Raw genomic sequence first — 21,408 nt, 5'->3', positions numbered from 1 at the left:
AAATTGCCGTGTTCCACGACCAAAGAAACTCGTTCCAGGATCGAGGTGAATTACCTCTGAAATCGAGGTATCGCGATCGTTCTCAAGGCGAATAACACGGAATAACACCCCGTACTCTCGAACGGAAGCCGAGCTGAAACGAGTGGCGGAGCAGGAAACCGTGCACTCCGTCGAAGGTAACGCGAGCCAAGGTCGTTCTACGTCCGAGAACCGCTTTTCGGTATACAGAGTATCGCTAGGTAGAAACGATCTCTGAGGAAAGCTGGTCTCTCACCTGACACAGAGCCACTTAACCATTCGATGACGTCGTTCACTGGTGATTTTGTTGCGGTAAGCCTGGAAATATTATCGTTTCCGTTTCGCTGGAATAATCGAGTTCCTTTCGAACGATCTCTAATCATATAGCGATGGGACCAAGTTCGACGTATGTATGTTCATAGCGTTCGAGTACCACTCGTAACTAGACTGCGAATTTTTACGCAACTTCATATTTTTACCAACACAAACAAGGGTTGGAATCTAGTAGACCGATGTTCGAACCTATTTGTGACGCACTTGAGCCTATCGCTGCTAATCAGCCTACAGCAAAGGGTCTGTAAATATGTTCAGTTTGCTTTAATGGAACTGTATGTCGTTAAAGTGGACCATCCGGTAAATTGCGTTAAAGTTGGGTTCCACGAGATACTAATGGATATTTCGAACGTTCGATGGTCAACGATGTAAACAATGGGGTTTCAGTATACCGGTTAACGATACTCGAGTTACGTAAAACTTACTCCGGGTTTTAAGTGGTTTGAAGTCTGAAGAACGGAACTTGCAAATAAAAACATTAACTTATACTCGAATACACTGTGAAATCCTCGAGAACGTAAATCCTGATCGACAATTTGGAATCCGTGTAAATCGAGATCCTAACGAAAAATAAAAAAATTATCCATTCCGTTCCATTTATATTCTTAGGGATAAAAATGTCAATAAAGAAATGTAAATCGTCTGCAAACGATTCCTAAAATACAGTCACGGTATGATCGATCTCGCATTAATACGAATAATTTATACGAATAATCGCAATGATAAAATAATGAAGAATAAAGGAATTCATATTCTTATAGATAAATACTTTGATAAAAGATTTTATTTCATTGAAAACTAAATTTCACGAAAGAATGATCGACCTTACACAAAAGACACCAAGTACCACATTTAAACAGCCTCGTGCCGAATAACCATAACGAAGAAAGAATTAGGAACACAAAAGCTTATGTCACCGCGATCTGTTTCATCGCCGATAACATCGGCATTGTCGACAGGCGTAGCTATCATCCGCGTTGATGCTTCCAGGCATCACTGTCTCTCGTCTCGATGAATTTAACATTTTGAAACGCTGGGGAAATCGATACACGACCGTAAGTCGACCATGACAAATTCGTTTCGATTGTTTCGTATGTTTAAACGACGATCAGGTAACCGACCGTATCTGCTTGTAGTAGATAAAAAATTCCGCTCGTTAGGACGCCGGAACGACGGGTTTTCCAGGCTGTTGATTGCTTGTTTAAGCTACCCGTTGATTTCATGGGCCGATGAAGAGACCTAGACGCCTGAACGCCCTGATTTTTCCGTAAACCTGCCTTTAAAACCTGTCCTAAACCGTGTTCCCGATCGTTTAATCACGAATTTTCTTTCGTGGATTTTATTCGACCAAAAATTTAGCATGTATTTTCAAAACCTGCCTGTCGAATTCTCGTTGGAAGATTGGCGCTATAGTTATCACTCGCAGATCGATAATTTATCACACACTTTCGATTAACCATCTGTAAAATTAGAATGCATCTAAAATGAAAGTTTATCGCGCGATTAAAATATTAATTAACGGTTTGTCGATTATCAGATTTTCTAAATATTTTGCATATGCGAAAGAAATTAAGTACCAATATCGAAAATTATTTCCATTGAAAAATGTCTACGAAATCGAAACGTACGTCGAACGTAATTTTAATGAATACTAAACTATTAAATAATAAATTATTAAGTCTGATGAATGCTTCAGATACATATATACGTATATTTTGAAAAAGAATCGAACATTGACACGCTTCGGTGAATACTACTTTCGTCGAGGAGTTGTACCTATATGCATAGAATCAAAGTACATTTAGCAGGAAATTTTAACATCGTCTCTTACATTCTCACTAAAAGACCGATAAAATAACAGCTATTTGCAATGTATATTATTCCGATAATATTTCAGGTATTGGAGAAGTAAATTAAGTAGGTAGCGATAATTTTCATTGCAAATAATTTTCATTAACGGGTGTTTACAAAGAGAAAAAGTTCGTTCTAGGAAAGTTAGACAACATTTAGCACGAACAATTTTACCGGTTAACCTTTTACCAGAGTCTACTTCCACTTTATTCGTCCTCTTAGCACAGCCGATTGCTCGTAAATCAACTTTTACCAACATCTTCGCATATTCACCGATCACCTATAGCTAGAATAAGAATTAAATATGACCGCTCAAGGCCGCTCTCCCCACCGCTATTTCAATCCACAACTATCCTTACTTTCACGGTTTTATCAAAAGCCTGAATTTTCTCCCAAACAGACATCGCCAAATGCATCGTCTTCGATCTTTATTTACTTTAATGTCCGAACCTTCCATATTTCATTCGCAATTTATGGTAACGCTTTACATTTTGCAAAACCAAATTTGCAAACGGGGATGCCGGTGCAAGTAGGAAATCGTTGATTTATCATTGAGCACGTAACAAGCGTGCTGTGCAATCTGTTGATCTGGAAGCGATCGTTTCTCGTTCTGTTGTAAATGTTCGTGCATCGAGGCATAGAAAGTGACGCTTTCTCCATTCATCTTCAAAGAATTTTTAACCCTCGAACGGTATGGTTCGATCGTAGGTGGACAGAACCATTCGGATTACGTTACTTCATCTTCTATCGAGACGAATTTCTTTCCTTTTTAATAATAGTTGCAACGATATAGCAGCTCGAATATAAGCACAGCCTCTACATTTTCGATAAGATGAAGGATTACCATAAAAGATTAGAAAAAATAGGAATAACCCGAATTATGTAATTAATTGTCGAATCCATCGACCTTTCGTTAATCATCCGTCAGGGTGAGCCCAAGACCGATTCGAATGTTAATAACGGTGTTTCGTTACTATAAATAAATGCACGCGTGAGCAGCAGAAGGTGAACGTAAAATACCTTCGCAAAATAATGCTGATGTCGGCGGCGTCGCGTTCGGTCTGACGATGTGCAGAATGCAAATTACGAGGCAGTTACTTCGTGAAATTCTTTTTTGTGAAAGATTTTTGGTTTTCAGCATCGTAAAGTAGATTAATAGATATATAATGTCTACAGAGTACTGGATGAGGATCGATTAACTCTTGGAACATTTTATTGAATTTTGTAAAATTTATACAAAAATAAAACTAGATACATGCAATCGTTACACGAACTTTTGAATTTGTAGGATTCGTTGAAAGTTATGTAGTCAGATATTTCGTTTATAATCTTTAATTTTATATTTTACACACTTTTGCGATCTTTTACACACGATATAAACTGCAAGTAATATTTGTTTCTCTTTTTTATCAACGACTAATAGATCATTGCGAGTGCCGTGTAAGAAAAGATTGGAAACGAAAGTAGTATACGGAAATTTCACTCTAGAAAGCGTAAGTTTATGGATACCTCGACCACCAGATGATCGGACGATCTTCCTACGATAAAAATCTCAAAAACTCGATGAAAAAATGTCGACAAATCCGCCATTTGTCGCTTCTCTTCGAGTGTTACGCTTATACAAAGAATTGTTTTTGATTAATTGGAAAAATAAAGGGGGACGAGAACGTATATTTGAAAAATATCAGGAAAATTCAAACTTTCTCTGTCTTTGCTATACGTGTAATCGAACGTGCGACAGTAAAACACGAACGAATCTCGTTCTATTCGCTCTCATCCATCCTCGTTCTTACGTGAAGTTCATTACGAAGTCGAAGTCCGTCTCGGAATTCCGTTCAACTCTCTCGAGAGTCTCGATCGTCCGGAACGATCTCGTTTACGTAACGATCTAACGGATTCCGTGTGGCATACGCAGACAATTGCACCGAATCGCCCATCAAAATGGAAATGTATACCCTTGGCGAAACGTTCTGACCAGCCGAAGGAAAACACTGACTCTCGAATTTTTACCGAAGAATCGAGATTTACCGGCGGAATCGACCGATCGGTGTCGTTGCCTGTGAGAATCGAACGGTCATGACGACGATGACGGTTTGATGAATCTGCTTATTGATTTGGAGGGCAATGGCCTTCGAGGATGTGAAATGGTAATAGCTTCGGAGAGATCGGAAGAGCAAGAGTGAGAAAGCAGGCTGCAACAGCCTGACAAATTGATATGGAAACTAGGAATGACTAGGAATGACGATAGTTTTCGACAAAGATAATTAGTACGAGTGACTTTTCGAAGAAAATCGTTTAAATGGATTTTTGCTTCGAATTGGGACAGAATCTCCATCGATTTCTAAAATGGCCTTGAACACGCTTTTGACATTTTATGCTACATATCTATCGATATATATGTGTATGTGTATGGATTTGGCTATATTTTTGCAATATCGTATTACGTGTAGTATCCGTGTGGATGATGTATGGAGCGTGAAGGAAGCGGAACATCGTAATCCCGTAGGGAAAGGAATAAATATTATTACTACGTATCTATTGCGAGACGACGTGTTCATCGTTGAGAATTGTAAAATCAAAATATCCATTAATTCTGTGAAATCTGAAAGGTGCTTTGTTATACCAAATATTCAGCCAAGATTGAATTCTTTATGCAAAAATAAACAAAAGCACATTTACCTCGTCAACTTGTTTTGGTTCCATCTTAATAAGCGACAGTAAGTAGTAACGTTATTTTATGTACCTTCTTACGTATCGACATAACTGGGATCGCGTAAAATTTCCACGAATAAAATGAGATCGCAAAAGGAGAAAGTTTAAGAAGCGCTGCTTTAGAGGATGTAGGATATTTAGAACGTTTAGCTTCCTTTTAGGTTCGAGTTTTTAACATTTTCACGATTACAAGTATTTTGGCGGATTTATCGAATCTGACAAAATTCTTCCGAGAAACACCGTGTCCTGATTTTCTCAATCGATCGTCGTCATGGAGTCCTTGACCAGTGGCGAAATCTCGAGGTCGAATCAAGATCTATGGAGAATACGTTTCTATGAAATTCAAAGAACCTCGTACCAGGCGCTACGAACCCAAGAATTCGGAAAATATTTTAGAATTCTGTCAGTGGCTGATTTGAATCGTACAACGAATTCGTATTGTTTTAAGCGGGACGATCGAACGGTGAACGGAAAAGACTGGAGACGAAGGAAGGACACGATGTACAAAATGAACGAAATATCCCAAGAAAAGATAGAAGACGAAAGTCCTAAAAATGGGAAAGATCGTGAAACACTGAGGGAAAGACTGAAAAAAAAGGAAATATCCTAAAACAAGAAAGATAGAACAGAAACTCTGGAGAAAGAAGAATAAAGCAAAGGAAAAGAAAGCGAAGAAGAAAGGTGAACAGTATATATCGTATATGTACTAAGAGAGGGAATTACGATAAAAAAAATGTTCATTAACAAGTTCGACTAAACTTAGTACATAGAAAAAATGAAAATGTGGACAGGGTGTGCTGGACGAACGACGACGATACCGCGGAGGACGACTGGAAAGTACGGTAGACCAAGGGGGAGTATGTCTCGTGGTGAAAGAGAAAGGCTATGGGAAAGGATGTATAGCAGAACGAGTGGCAGTCGACGTCTCTCTTCACAGTGCATCAGCATAGTGACCTTTCGTCGTTACGAAACGCTTAGTCCTGGGAGGTTAGGCATTAGACCGACGCCGATACCGATTCCGCTATATCGTTTAACTTGCGAAACACGAAGCCTCTTTTTCTTCGCAATTTACTCGTAATTACTTAAATTCGATTCTTCTGCCACGTAACGCTTCGTCTCGCGCTTAACACACATCCTGGAATTCGAATCCTAATCGAAATCACTTAACGATGAGTCAATGATAGCATCGCGTCGCTATGAGCGTGACTGCACTTCTTTTATTACCCTTTTTTACACTCGAAATAACGAATAACGAAATTACAGTGTCGTACAAAGATGGGGAAAAATGTTGTCTTACGGAATGGATGGCGAGCGATAAAACGGCAAAAGCGATGAAACGATAAAGCGATGAAACGAATCAGGTGTATTAGATATTATTAATTAGGTGTAACAAAATTTATACTATACGGATTACATGGACCCTGTGACGACGTGTAATGATACTAACATCTTCTAAAAGAAAAGATGATAAATCTGTATTTGTTGATTCTTTGAAACAACGAACATTCTTCAACGTCGCGAATATCATTTCGGTCACTAAAATCCATCGCTTTTATGATCTTCTATTGGTCTGATATTTACATCGTCCGAATCGTAACTATATTTGGAAGAACTGTCGATATCGTCGCTTGGGCGATCGCACAAAGTATGTATATATTTAGAGGAAATTTCTTCTTCGCTCAAAAATGCACGATACGTCGCTAGTTTTAAAAGTTTGGCAGTACCAAATCGAGTACCAAACAACGTACAGGAGATCGGAAAAAGACCTACCGTGACAAATGGCGAACGACGAAGACAATCACAAATTTTGCAACGTTACAACGTTTTACGATAAAACGTACAAGTTTGGAGCTACGACAACCTGACCGTTGACGTACGGTGATTTTAAAGACGTTTTAACGAAAGTCGTCCCCGACCGCGAAATATGTATATATTTACTGAAAATAACTGAACATATCCAAAGTCAATAAAATAATGAAATTATTCAATCGCAAATCCAAGCTTAACCTCGCAAGCCCATAATCAAACCGCTCTAACGAAGGTTATCTGAAATTCCGACCGAGGATATCCACAACCGATTAAAAAGTTCAAGTCCAACAACTTCGTAAACCAACGGACAATCTCTAACGAATCTTCGATCCCTCCGTTATTGGCCGTGCGTTTTCGACGTGTTCATCGGCGTTTATCGCCAGAAGCGAAGATATTACGAAACGGCTAGCAGCAGGTAGGTATCCAGGTATCCACACATCGAGGAAGATCGAAAAATTCCTACGAGTTCCTAACGGTTCCGTGTACAGTACATATAGCCAGCTCGTTAACGCGTATCGCGTCCACAACATAACGTCGAATATTAGATAACAGAATGATGGTGTTCCACGTGATTCTTCGACGTGGACTGGTCAACGATAATAACGGGTTAATAAAGATTAGATGCCGCGATACGGACACGGCGGTGAGGACAAAACGGGGCAAAAACGTCCCCGGATGTTCTACTTGTTTCTGGTAATCGTATCCCAGACCGGTGCAATTCCGTTATGCAACGTCGCATCGCATCGTATCGGGGAGGATGTGACGATCGTCGGCGACGTTTTTGATTTCCATGCAATATACCGTAAGACGTATGAAAAGCCACGGAAACGCGGCTCGAACATCGGTACGCGAAATCCCGGAGCAAACGCGAGAACCGGTAATGCGGTGCACGCATGGATGACTCGGCGCATCCTGTCCCATCTAACTCGATTACGCTTCCGCGAAATTTTCATATACAGATAGCGGATTTTACCTACCTGGTTGACCTATTAAGGCCCAACGTTGTGTCGCAAAGAAAGATTTCTTCCTTCGAGATACCGGTTTCCAAGGCTTTGAGCTTCTACACTTTCGAGTCTTCGTATTCTCGTATCTTCGCAGGTTTCTAAATTTTATAATTTTCCAACTTTCTAATTCGTAATTGAATCGTACATTTTCAAATACGCAGATTTTCAAGTTTTTAAAACTTGAAGTTTTTAAGCTCCTTTTCACCTTTCAAGTATTCGCATCTCCAGATGTCTAAATGTTCGAATTTTTCGACTTTCCGATTTCAAATCTTCCAAACCTTCGTGTTTTCGTATCTTTCTATTTGCGAATCGTCTAACTTACAAGTGGATCGTTCACCTTCGAACGTTTAGGTTCTCAGTGTTTCTCATATTTTCGGATTTTTTCATTTTTGCCTAATTTCATTCACTCTGCCTAACTCGTAATAGGTTGCGCGAAGCGTATACGTATATAGGCGTTACAAGTGTGACAAAATTTCTGTTCATCCGTATACTTAACTCTCCTGTCAATGTACGACTCTATAAAATTGGATCGCGTCTTTGGACCTGTCCTCGAGTATCCAATTTTTAGCAAACGTTACAACTCGAATTATCGCAACTCGATTGCAGCTGAAATTCCTAGAAAATGCTTGAGAATTCCAGGATCTTACGAGTAATTTGAAAAGGAAAAAAAGGAAATTGTGCTGTTTTTGCATACAGAAACGATTTACGAAGATCAGCTGAGCGTGCGAGCACGAAGATTACTTTAAAATGGAGTAGCAAGGTTATGCAACGTAATGCGATAATTGCAGTCAATAACGTGGTTCCGTTATATAATTCCGCATCCTTCGTGTGCCTCGTAACGACAGAAATTTCACGTGCACGATCATCTGTTGATTTATCTCGTTACAATCGCCGGAAATTGATAATTGCTGTATAATTGAAACCCCCTTAAACTTCTTTGCATTCGTTATGTTAATCACTCCAGAATGATGCAATCTCTGAAATTGCTGTTTACGAACTCTCGTGAAACAAAACTAAACTGGACTCTCTTCAAAATCCATCGCGACACCTAATGAATACAAAATTACCGAATAATATTTATAGAATTATTATAAATTCCACTAGAATTATATTCCATATTCGTAAAAAGGAACGGACTTTTCTATAAATATTCGCAATTTGACGTTCCATGTTCTTCCATGTACGTACAATCGATAAGTAAAATTTAAATTAGGTTTCAGCTCTTAAACGTTACGTACGAAAGATGTTAAGCTCGACGATTAGAAGCAGAACATAGTTTGTCCTAACCCAGAGAAGGAAGACCATGAAAAAATAAATAACAATTCTATGATCTAGAATACATAGCTCGATTCTATAAATTAGAATAGTCGTGCAAAATACGTCTCGTTGTAACAAAAAATACATAAGAGGTGTTTGCAGATGTTCGAATACTTTCGCGAGCCTCTATAATACGAGTAATAGATTTGTTCATTAGCATGCAACGTTAGAACGTTGTCTCGATGTAGGATTAATTTCTAAAGAAGAATTTGTTCGGTTTACTTGAAACTTTCACGTTACACCCCGTATTGGACTCGATCCCATCGCTACTTAGTCACGAACGATGTCTAGGACGAGTGTTCGAGCTGTTCCAAAGTCGAATCACGCGCGATTCTTGGACTCGTCGAAGGCAGCTGGCCAGACGGATTTCTCGTTGCTTTGCCAGAGCATCTCTGGACGCTCGCGTTACGCAACTCGGCCTGATATTCGCGACGAACGCCGTAAAAAGCTTCGCAGAACAATCTTACTCATCTTCTGCTTTCGCAACGAATGATCATCAAAGACGTTTCAAAGACGTTTACGGTGTCACGAAGACGGATGGCCACCTAATTTTGGTGAATACTAACGATCATGCACGAGTTTCTCTGATCGAATCGATTGAAAATGGGAAGAAAAAATTGCACGAGAAATGGTTGTACGACGAACGAATCGATTTGTCTTTCCAGCACCTCGTTGAAGCCGAGAAACACCTGCGAGCAATGACTTGGACTTCCTTCTACGAAAGAATTCCCATTTTCAGAGCGAATTGATTGTTTGGGATATTCCGGTGATAGAATATACTGTTTGAGAAGGTATCGGGGTTAAGGGTTAACTTAATTTTGTAACGTACAATAATAATTTATTTCTTTGTACATTAGGCCCATAGTCTATTGCGAGAAGTTTATTGGGTTCTTATTTCTAATGTTTTACGCTGTATCGTATTGAGTTGCTTTTTTATTTGAATATATTTATAAAATAAATTTTCTGAAATGTTTTGGGATACTTCTGTGAGCCATTGTATATTTCAGAAGAAATAATTCTTACTAACTACGATAACTAAATAGGTAGGAAATAATGATCAGATTGTGATATGCTGTATATATAGCATATATGTATACCACAACAAATTATCTAAAACTACAAACTAAAAAATATTACGAAGGTTGCTAACACTCGTATAAACAAGAACAAATTTTTAACTTTCTGTTATCGGTCACTGTATCTCGCAATTAAAATTGGGCTTACGTGCTTATTGCGATCCAAGGAGTCGGCATAGTTGAAACGATATTATATATTAAAAACTTAAATAATAAACAATCAAAACTCGTTACGCTTTTCCACGACGATGGAAAATCTAAGAATTCTACGACGCAAGAGCGTACGTAAATTGTTCCAGAAGATAATAACGAAACGTTAGACAAAGATTACAAAGGAGCTTTGTAAAAGGTTATCAGAATACAGGCTGGTTAGTGAATAGCTTTCGGTGAATGGCAAAATCACTGGAACGAGCGATCTTTTAACTTTAAACAGCAACGAAGAATACAAAGACGAAAGAACATTGAAATGCACCGGCACGTTTCGAGTTCTCTGTTCTTCGCGTGGCCCATTAAGGTGCGTTTAGACCAAGCGAATGCTCCTTCTGCCTGCACGTTTAGTAAAATTACGCAACATAACACGACAAAAGCTGTCCAGTGTGAATGCCTTGTCTTGGACCGAACATCGATGCACAAATATCCAACGTCCACCAATCCAGTTTTGTGAAACTTGAGATTTTATATGCGACAAATAATTCTTGACTGTTCCCCCATGTGGTATAAAAATCACGTTTATATCTACTTTATCGATTTTTTCAAAATAATATTGTCGTTTATCGTATCTGTTTTGTGTATTGTACAGGGTGTCCCGCGTGACACGACTCGTTACTTTTCTGCCATTTGCGATCGTGCGACAAAAAATGTTTTGCAAACGACGATAAAAAGGTATTCCAAAAATACTTAGTTTTTATGGCGGAACCAAGATCAGCTTGATTAACATAAATAAGACCATGTACTGCCTTTTCCATGAGATCGTAGAGGTCTTTCCGAGAAATTCAAAAAGCACATCGCACGATACTTTTATCAACTCGATAATAGATTTATAGCAGCGGAAATAATAACGTTTCATCACTCGATACATTTCAGAATTGCTGATATTTCGATAAGAGAGAATTACTACAGGTACTCTGATAATATCAATTTACTTAATCTTCTGCGAAAGAACAAAATGTCACATCGCGGAAGGCGATACAAAGTTTAAACAAGTGTTAGGAAAAAATGTATCGTAAAGCTGGCACCGAGTTAATAAAAGGATTATATAACGTGCTTTTCGAATCGGTCGTAAATTCCCCTATAATCTGTTGAAAACATATCGTTCTATTTACGTCATATATACGTTTTTATCTTATATTATCTATCTATGTTAAAAAAGAAAGTATTTTCAGAACCTTTTTATTGCCATCTATAAAACGATCGTCCTGTTAAACTCCTAAAAAGGCACGTTTCGCAACCAATTTTATAATAGCATTGACAAAGATAAATACAACGTAAAAGGTATTTATTTCATCGTTTGAAACCATTGAAATTTGTAAACCTCTTTTGTCAATACGTGTTTGTGCAATAGATGAGTCGTCGGCAGAATCTATTCTCTCTGGTAGTTGTAGTAATTAATTTACACGCGTGCTGGGACAAAGAAACGTTGAAAATCGTCAATCTCTGCGAACGTTCGCTCGCTTCCGTTTCACGAAGAAACTCTTTTAGCGTAAATGAGTTTGGCCTTGATGTTCCCCGTATTTCTTGCCCGTTTGATCTAAATGCACGTTTATACAACGTGTTCCACCAAAAACGGAACATTTCGTTGCCCCTTTTGTCGTAGACAAGACGCGAAAGAATAAAGGACGGTCGAGCGAAACTCGAATGCTTTGGAGAGACGCGGAGGTAATTAGACAAAGGTGCCATTTTTCTACCTTATGTTCAGGATAATCGATGTTTCTTCATATATGAAATTAATTGCCTCTGTAGTGTCGCGAAAATTGATCTAACGTCTAGTTTCAGCTTGCGGTTCAGGAGGGTCAATTATATCATTTGTTTGGAAATCTTGGAAATTGCATGAAATTACCATCTCAGTCTTCGAGAAACAAAATTAGCCAAACTTCCTTTCCTAAGTAACAATTAGATCGTGGATGCTTGGCAAATTCAGAGTTTTTGAATGCAACTCGCAATTCGAACTAGCAATTTATCAGCTTTTTATTGCTCCTATTTGGGAATTGCTCTAATGGTTCAATATTTTAAAAGATAAATAGTAGAATTTCGTTCTCTACAAAAGAATTTCGGCGATATTATACAAATATTCTGTAACAGAAAGGTGCGAAAAATATCTAAAAGAATTTTCGAGAAACCACATTTCGAAGAATTGTTCATTTAGCAATAGCAATCTGAACATGCGTGTTTCCACGTTGCTTATTTAACGACGGCACAAATATATCGCAATCTAATGTTCCGCATTAGCGTTATCTTTCTTATTCGTCGTTTTTCCGATCTGGTGTATCGCTAAACAGCCGTTAGCTGGAAGAACAAGAAAGAGAGTCTAAAAATATTAGAAGTAGTACGGTCGCTGCGAAGATGTACAACCAGGAAACGTTGTACCGCGTTGCTTTCTCCGAAAGACCTTTCCTCGACGCGTGAAAGCGACGACTGCCCTTACGATTCCTCTCTCGCCTCTCTCGATTCCGATCATCGAGATCCGACATCGACGCGATAGCAAGAAATATCATATTTCTATTATGGATCGAGTAAAGCAAAAGAGGTTGGTAGATGGAAGGAATCGAAATCGAAATTGAATACAGAATCGTTCGATCGACATATTAAATTTGGGTTAGAGCTTTTCCGAGGTGGCAAAGTGACGATTGTCGAATGTTATCGTGGATGCGATTTCAGAAGAACGATATTTCTGCTATCGCTGGTTTATTAGTGGGTATTCGACAAATTTATTGTTCTTATCGTACATCTGTAAATATATTTTCATAAGCGGTGAATTCTTTTCATTCTGTCGATAAAGTATCGCTTTTCCGATGAAACAAAAATATTCTTTTAGTCGTTTATTTTCTTAAATAACGTTTAATCTTTGACTACTGCAAATTGTAACGATACAAAGTCCAATTCCAAAATATTTGCGACACTGTATCTTCATGCACTCTTTTCCCGTTTAAGAATTCAGTAAAGAATCGAATGAAAAATTATTTCAGCTGGTCTGTGTACCTTTACCTTTACTTATCGCTATACGTCTTCCTCGTGAATACGCGAAATAACGTCAAGAATCGATGATCCACGAGTGTAAACACCGATTTAAATTCCAAAATTATTCTTAAAAAAGAATTTTCGTGTAACAACGATAAGAGCAACTTTTATGAATTTCTTTTACACTGACTGCTGGTTAGACGGAATTGGCCGTTTCTGGGATGAATAAATAGCGTTGAAGTACAAATGTGATTCTCTCATTTCGATTCTTTCGATACTGACCATTGTTGGCACGCGGTGTGGCATTCGTCACAGTCGTCAGAATGCAAAAGTTAGGAAATTTTCTCAAAGATAGTTTACGCTGGCATTGAAACTATTTTTGAAAAAAAAAACATGGAAAATTGGAAAGTTGCAGCGTTTAGAAGAAAAATTTGCTTTCTTCCGCGGATAAATCGAGTTTATATCCTTTAAAAAGATATTATACAAATAAATAATCGAAAGAAAATTTCGCAATAATTCAATCCCCGGAAAATTTCGCAATAAAGTGAACGTGCTTCGTTCAAAATCGACCGATCGATTTGTTTTTCGGTTATCGTGCACGTCGGTTTAAAAAGTTGATAAACAACAAGAAGGATTCAACTAAAAAAGATCACGCTTGTACTTCGAAGACAAATTTACACGCCATGAAAGTATAGTCACATATAACTAGTAATTAGCCTAAAAAGATTCATAAGAATCGTCTTGCTTTTACTGTTGTTACACCAAGATCTTCCCTTAATAAAATCGTTCTCAGCCCAGACAGTAAAATACGAAGGAAAAGCTTCGTTTTCAATTAAGAACGTAAGAGCGTGCGATGTTGTGTAATTTCTCGGCGATGCTATCGTCACGCGCATCTTTGTTATCCTCTGGTCGTAAGAAAAGAAACACGGGTTGTTCGACACGATCAACAAACCGACGAGAATGTCGATGAAAATTTTGATGCAGACAACTCGTAAGACGCTTACCGTGAATCGCGTATCGCGTTGTAAACGATATTTTTCCACTTTCTAGGCCGTGTTCGAACGAGGATTCTCGTGACTCCTGGAGATCCCAGCGGAGCACGTACAACGTTCTCGTCTGTCTCCGCGAGATGCTGGGGCAATGCCCTGTCAAGGTTGTGAATGTTCGCGCGTATCGACGAACTTCCTTAAACCACGACCGTCATTTTTGTTCACGGCGTTTCCCTTCGTTAAGGTTGCTTTATAAACCCGTTCTGTTACGTTCCAGCGAGAGTGGGACAGTTCCGTTTACATTATAAATAGATCATAACGTTGTTACGTGCAGTCGAACGAGATCAAACGTCGTTGCGCTAATTACACAATAGATACGCCTATATTTAAACTGGAGGATTCGAATGGAATTTATACATTTTAAGAAATCGTCGCTTTATTCGTTTCGATAGAAATTTAAAATGAAACGTGAAACATACGGTGGCTACAAAAGGCATCGGCGCACGCTCTTATTTTCCAACGAAGCGTCTTTTTACCAGATTCCACGCATTTTATTTGCATAGTATCTCTGTAGTCACGCGAAAGTCGTAACTAAATAACACGATATTTTATTTTTCACCCAATTATCGTTCTTCTAGGAAAGACATCTTCGATTTGAACAGAATATGGACAACAAACATCGGCTTAAAACGTTACAAATTCTTGTTCCTTGCTACGATCAGAAAAAGATCGAAATATAAAGATTCGACGATGCTGGTAGGATCGATCGATTACGATGCAAATGTTGTGATAAATACAACGTTATGCCCATACTTTTCGTAGCCTCCGTATCGTCCATTCTTTGAATACTTTCAACTTCGAATCTAACTAATCGTTCCTCCTTTTCAGGCATATCAAAGGTAGTTTTATTGCACGTGTCTTGTGTGGTCTGCGTTTATGAATATTAAATTCATCAAGTAGTACGAAATGACAAAATTATACCGCTACAAGTACGCTAGCGAACGTGATAAAAATTCATTTGCATAACTCGAAGGTCGACGATATCCGCGCGTTCATCCGGCACGCGCGATGAAAGTGACGGAAGTCACGGACGCGGATGGCGCGTTTTCGCGAGTTTCCGCGGCAGGAATCGCGCCACGTTCTCCGATCGATCGAGGATGCCAGGCTGTATACCGTGAAAGCGCGAAACCAGCCAGTAAATGTCGTTAAACGTGCTGTTTGATTCGCGGCACGATCTGTCCTCGATCGGTATGCGAGCGCCGAAGATCAGACTCGATACTTCGATATCGAAAACGAGTCATACGCTGAAAACAAACTCGATTCGAAGATAATCTCTATCCTCCCGTGCCTTCTGCTTCGTTGCGAATTATCGTGTATTTGGTTGTGCGAATTCCCGAGAATAAGATCGGATTTTTGGTCAGTCGAAGAGGAAGCGGAAGATCAAATTCGAGTCGCTAAAAAGCCAAACTGATCAACTCGATTATCGCGACTTTTATCGCGCGAACGTGAATTTACGAAAAAGATCGAATCTTTGATCGCAAGGATCAATTTTTCGTATCTCGAAACGCAAATTCCGATCGATTCTACTCTTTACAATTGCGTCTCGATTTCATTATACAGATACGTGGTTGATTTTCAATTCTCAGGAGCCAAATTGATCAACTCCGCTCTTCATAAAGCTGTGAATTCCACATTATTCAGGTACCTGATTAGTATTCGACATCCCAAACAAGAAATACGTATTATTCTCATAAATTGATTTATAACAAAGAAAAGTAGCACGCGTGATTCTAGATTTCAAGGAACATTTGCAAAAATAATATTTGTGACTGTCGTCCTTTCGTGCCTCTTAATTTATGACTCAAACGATACTAAATTCGATACTAAATACTAAAAATAAAAAAAAATATAGAGATAATAGAACTATGCTGATGATAGCTATATATCGATAGATACGTATAAAGATGGATTCGTACTGATGGACGAACGGATTCCGACTCAAAGTACCAGTTGAACACCATAGTTAACAACCTGCACTGCCAATCTATCTTAATAGCATGAGAATTATTCCGTCGTTTCGAGGCGAGTGTCTCCGAATGTTGGCAATTGACCAACTGGCCGCTCGAAAAGTCTCATTGCGAATGGCCATTAATTCGACTAGCTCGTGCGAAGGATTTTCTGCGAGTCGCGTGACAGCCGTTTCGCAAATCCTACTTATTTATGCTGTAATATAGGCTTTAAGAAACTAAGAAAAAGAGAAGAGGAAAGACGAGGAAAGAAGGAAGAGAACAATAAGGGAGGAAATGATGGGTAGTTATTGAACGATCGACGTTCGTTTAACAAACTGTTCCACGATTCGAACGATAAGGAAGAGAGGAACGATGAAAGGACGAGAGGGAGAAGGACGAAGGAGAAGAAGGAAAAGGGAAAAGGGAAAAGAAGAGATACGGAGCTATTGATACTAATTGATCCATGATTTGTACCTATACGAGGGAGAAGATGAGGATGAAGATCGAAGAAAGGAAAGGAGAAAAAAGGAAAAGGAAAGGGAAGACGCGGAGCTGTTGAAAGATTGACATGCTGTTACCGAGCATAATTTATATTCTAGGAAGAAGACGATGAAAATCAAGAAGGAAATAGGAAAAAGAAGAACGAGGGAACGCCAAGTTATTGAACGATTGACATTCGTTTACCGAGCTCCCCCGTAATTTAAATTATAAGAAGACGAAGGCAAGATACAAGGCGAAAAGGAAAGAATAAATATGGAATGGACCATAATTTAGATTGCAAAGAGAAGAAGAAGAAGAAGAGGAAGAAAAAGAAGAGGAGAGGAAAGTGTAGAGAAGAAAAATGAAAGAAGAGGCGCAAGGTTGTTGAACGATTGTTATTCGAGTCGTGAGCTGGCCCATAATTTAGATTATAATTTAACGGGTGCCTGCAACGCGCGGATGACGATCGGCCAACCATTTTATGCAGACGACATGCGTCAAACGTCGACAAGATGGCTCACGCCGGTGGAACGTCCCTCGTCAATATCCATAAGTCAAAGGACATCCGTCTTTGCGTACACACGCGGAATAATTTACAAGGATCCGTGATAACCAGCCGAAGGAATCGTTGCCGGACAACGTGCGCGAGGTAATAATGCACGGGAACGAGATGACGCTGTTTCCTTTCGATGAAGCGATAATAAGGCGCAACGAAGGCTGCCTTGTATTTATTAATGGATTGCACGGTAGCGTACACTACTAGAATAGGAAAAATGTAGAGAAAGAAAATGTAGGGAAAAATAGGGATACAAAAGATGATAGTGTAGTATTCGGATAAGTAATCGATGGCATATACCGTTGACGACGAAAATAAGTGGAAAGGTAAGGTAGAAATAGGTATGGTCGAAGTTTCGTTAACTACGATTTAACGGCTTAACTACATAAAAGAGTAAGTATTAATTTCAATTTGTTTGCTACATATTTTACGTACAATAGGGATATATAATAAACAAACTGAACTAAAACTGAAGCATATAACACCGGTATTAGCTCGATCGAACTTCATCTTCCACTATCTGCCCCTTTATTTTTGTGCCCGACTGCATAAACGAGTATTGTAATTACCGAATATACTTGATACTTATCGGCCGCTTGTATTACAGGGAAAACTAGGTTGTATCGTGTTTTGAAAATTTCTATACAGATTTAGTACAATTTTATCGAAGCTTAGATTTAGAGTTAACAAAGTCCCGTTATTTGTGGTCGACAGTGTACTTAAATATAATTGGTGGAAAATAGAGCGAAATAACGAAGATCGAAGAGGATCGAAGCGAAACAACGCGAGTTGAGGCTATTAGAAGAAAGATGGTATTTCGCTTACAATTAAGCAAAGTTGAAATTCCTCTCTCGAGGCATTTGCTTTTTCCTGTTTTCTTTTTTTTGTTTTAGTTACATCACTCTTGTGTCACGCACGCAATCGTACAACCTTCGAATTTTTTACTTCTACATCAACCTTGAGTTAAAAGACGAGCGTACGTAACAACAGTTAGTCCAACGTTTTGTTGCACATTAATACCATCTTAATCTACGATGCTAGTTTATGGAGCGGTAAGATATGATTGGATCATAATGGAAAATGGAAAGAATAAATAGTTCCTGTTGCAAATAGAAATTTTTTATCTATCCAACCATCTATTCGCGGAATAAAAATTGCGTAAAACTTACGACCTGTCCCAAATTTTTATTTTTATGCTACAATATTGCATTTTTTTGTATCTTTAGTCGATAGTTTGACGTGTTATTCGTCTAATAATTAGTAGCATAGATTTGCCACGAGTGAGACTGCTAAATTTTAATAGAAATTAGAAACGTTTGTATTTCAAGATTGAAAAATGAATTTCTCCTTCTTGCGTGAATTTAAGGAAACGAAAGGAGTTCGTGTCCTTTTATTGCGATTTTATTAAAGCAAAAAGATAGCTGTTTGAAACTGTTCAGACTCGTTAAACACGCGTCGCAAGATTCCCTCATTCCGATAGCGCGGTTCTTTCAATTTAGATTCGTGACTGGCATCTTTATAATATTTCTAGTATGTACGTACAATATACGCGGACATCTTGTACCTCGTCCGACATCCATTAACGATGGTTTTTACCATCCGTTGGGGATAAAGAGGTATTAATTCGTTTTAACGAAACGTTACAAAGATCTTAGTATCGACAGTCGTCTCAGTAAATTCACCGTGTAACATGTAAAAATTACATATCGACGTTTAAAACCGTAGTACGATGGATGACTCCGAATAAAAACAAATAACAGAAAACAAAGGTTAAAGCATAAATTCAATATTTTTTATAACTTTAAAATAATCGATTTTATGTTATTTAGAAACGACATTTTATATTCTACCCATGGTTCGGTTTCGGTTCAGTTTAGTTTCAGTCCGATTTCGGTCATAGAGATACAAAGATAGAGTACGCGAGTCATATGTTACCGTGTAACTGAATGCGACATGGGCATAGAAAGAGAACGCTGCATAGAGACCCCTTCTGTTCTGGTCTAATCCGCTAACGCATGCACACTGGCGCCGCTCATTGATCGGTGTTACGCTTACATATTTACTGTACGAATGTGCATGCGTCATCAGACAAGGACACAAGGGGCCTCTATGTAGAGTTCAACCTTCTATTCCTATAGAATCGCTTTTCAGTCCACTCACACGCTCTATCTTTATATGTATCCCTATAGTTTCGGTTTGATTTCGGTTAGATCGCAAAACCGTGTACAATATAAAGTAGAATATTCACCAATGGGTGAGTATTAACCGAGTGGGTAAAACAGATTTCTACCTAGATTTCGTTTCTTTAGTTGTATTCATAAGAATAAATTGCATGAAATTTGGCATGAAATCGCATAAATATCCGTAGTCTAATTATATTTAATATCTAGCCCATAATCGTTAAAATAGACAGCCTCTCTACCCCGATAAATATATAATTAAATTAATTGTTAAAAGTATGTATATTTGTGAATATTTGTAAAGAAAAAGAAATGTTAAATCGATCGTTTTGGTAGGTTTGGTAATACTAGTGTAATGTAATCGTCTCTCTTCGAAATTTGTTTTATTCGAGTCACACGTTGAACGATCAAGAAACACATTCCCTTTCATGGTAAAAGCACAAAGTATGCGGGTAACGAGATCCATTGAGGACAATAGAAAAAGACGAGTCGCGGATCTAAATTGGTTTCGACAATCGTCGACCAGTTTGCTCAACGACGAGACGACGAAAAGAGTTGCAGCAACCAGCCCGGGATGAACAGAGCTAACCGGTGAAGAAACGAACTTAAAGACGAATGCAGATTGAAGATCGTTTCTGTGTCGCAACAATTGACGCTTTTCAAACGACAATTTCTCAATCAAATCGTCATTGAATAGCTTAAAATACGACGATTTGAACATTCAACAAGTGCATGCGACGTTTCGACGCTTAAACGTTTGAAAGATTCAGAATCCTTGAAATTTTTAATTTAAATACTCGAATTTTTGGTTCTTGAAATTTATAGACATATTTGCATTTTAGAGTATCGGAGCTTTTCAATTATAGCATATTTCGATACTCGATTGCTTTACCTATAAATTTGAGATTTTTTAATTTCAAAGTTCTTGGATCTCTAAATTTCTAAATTTTCAGACTTTCAAGCTACCAACTTTTCGAATCTGTCGATTCTTCAACTTTTTAGAACTGAATTCCAATTGTAAGTGATTGGTAAATAAAAAAAAAAAATTCACTGAAAGAAGAGTTTAGAAATGAAAAAGGATCGAAGGATTAGTCGAGATCGAGATACCAACTCCGCCTTAATTCCAGCCCGGAACCCACAATTTTCATTGCCGACGACGCTTGTTATTTCACGATTTTGCAAACAAATTTGCGATCGTACAACATTGCGTGATTTAACCACGAATTCATTCGATATTTTTTTTCCATGGATTTTTATCTCTTTATTACTTATATTACTATCATGCCGTAAATTTAAAAAATGGAATAAACGATAGGCTATTAAAATATTAAAATACACAATAAAATTCGCATTATTCCTGTTCAATAAAAGACTTTATGGTTTGAAACAAATGTTCCATTCCAAATTATAAAAATTTCGCTTTCGAGAAATATCGATGTAAAAATTAATATTAAGCAAGAACAGTTGCACACGCGTCAAAACGAAATATACCGAGGCTATACAATATGTTTATACATATGTGTAGGTATAAAATTATAATATATCACACGATAACGTTTTTATGCGGCGAATTACTGTTTTATTTATTGATTTTGAACTCACCGCATCGTCGTCTTGAAACTGCTCTGACAGGTTTCATAGTAAAAAATGTCCAAAAGAGGTTCGTTTCTTCTTCACACGCACATACACACACACACACACACACGAGCGCGCGCGCGCATGTACACTTCCTTCTCGATAGGCTGCTTACAAGTGACGCCTCACATTTCGTAAGCCTATTTTCAAAAAAATGATATTACATGTCTTTAAAACTCGCTCTTGTAATCTATGTAATCGGTAATTAGAATAATATTGACAATTAACATTATATATATATATATATTAGATGTTATTAGATATT

At 38.1% G+C, this 21,408-nt stretch overlaps 1 protein-coding gene across 3 annotated transcripts in view; it reads right to left on the bottom strand.

Moving 5' to 3' along the window:
* The window catches only part of LOC126874110 (uncharacterized), a 68,832-nt gene that overhangs the window by 46,760 nt on the left and 664 nt on the right, over nucleotides 1-21,408 (bottom strand). For 2 of the 3 annotated variants that reach the window (XM_050635767.1, XM_050635766.1), the window contains exon 2: nucleotides 21,111-21,283. The exons of the other annotated variant lie outside the window; for it this stretch is intronic. The gene's annotated coding sequence lies outside the window, so the exon portion shown is untranslated. The remainder of the gene's footprint in view (nucleotides 1-21,110; nucleotides 21,284-21,408) is intronic. 3 annotated transcript variants of the gene reach the window in all.

Source organism: Bombus huntii, chromosome 15, assembly GCF_024542735.1.
Source record: "Bombus huntii isolate Logan2020A chromosome 15, iyBomHunt1.1, whole genome shotgun sequence".
Lineage (NCBI taxonomy): Eukaryota > Metazoa > Arthropoda > Insecta > Hymenoptera > Apidae > Bombus > Bombus huntii.
This window is presented reverse-complemented; position numbering and strand designations above follow the sequence as displayed.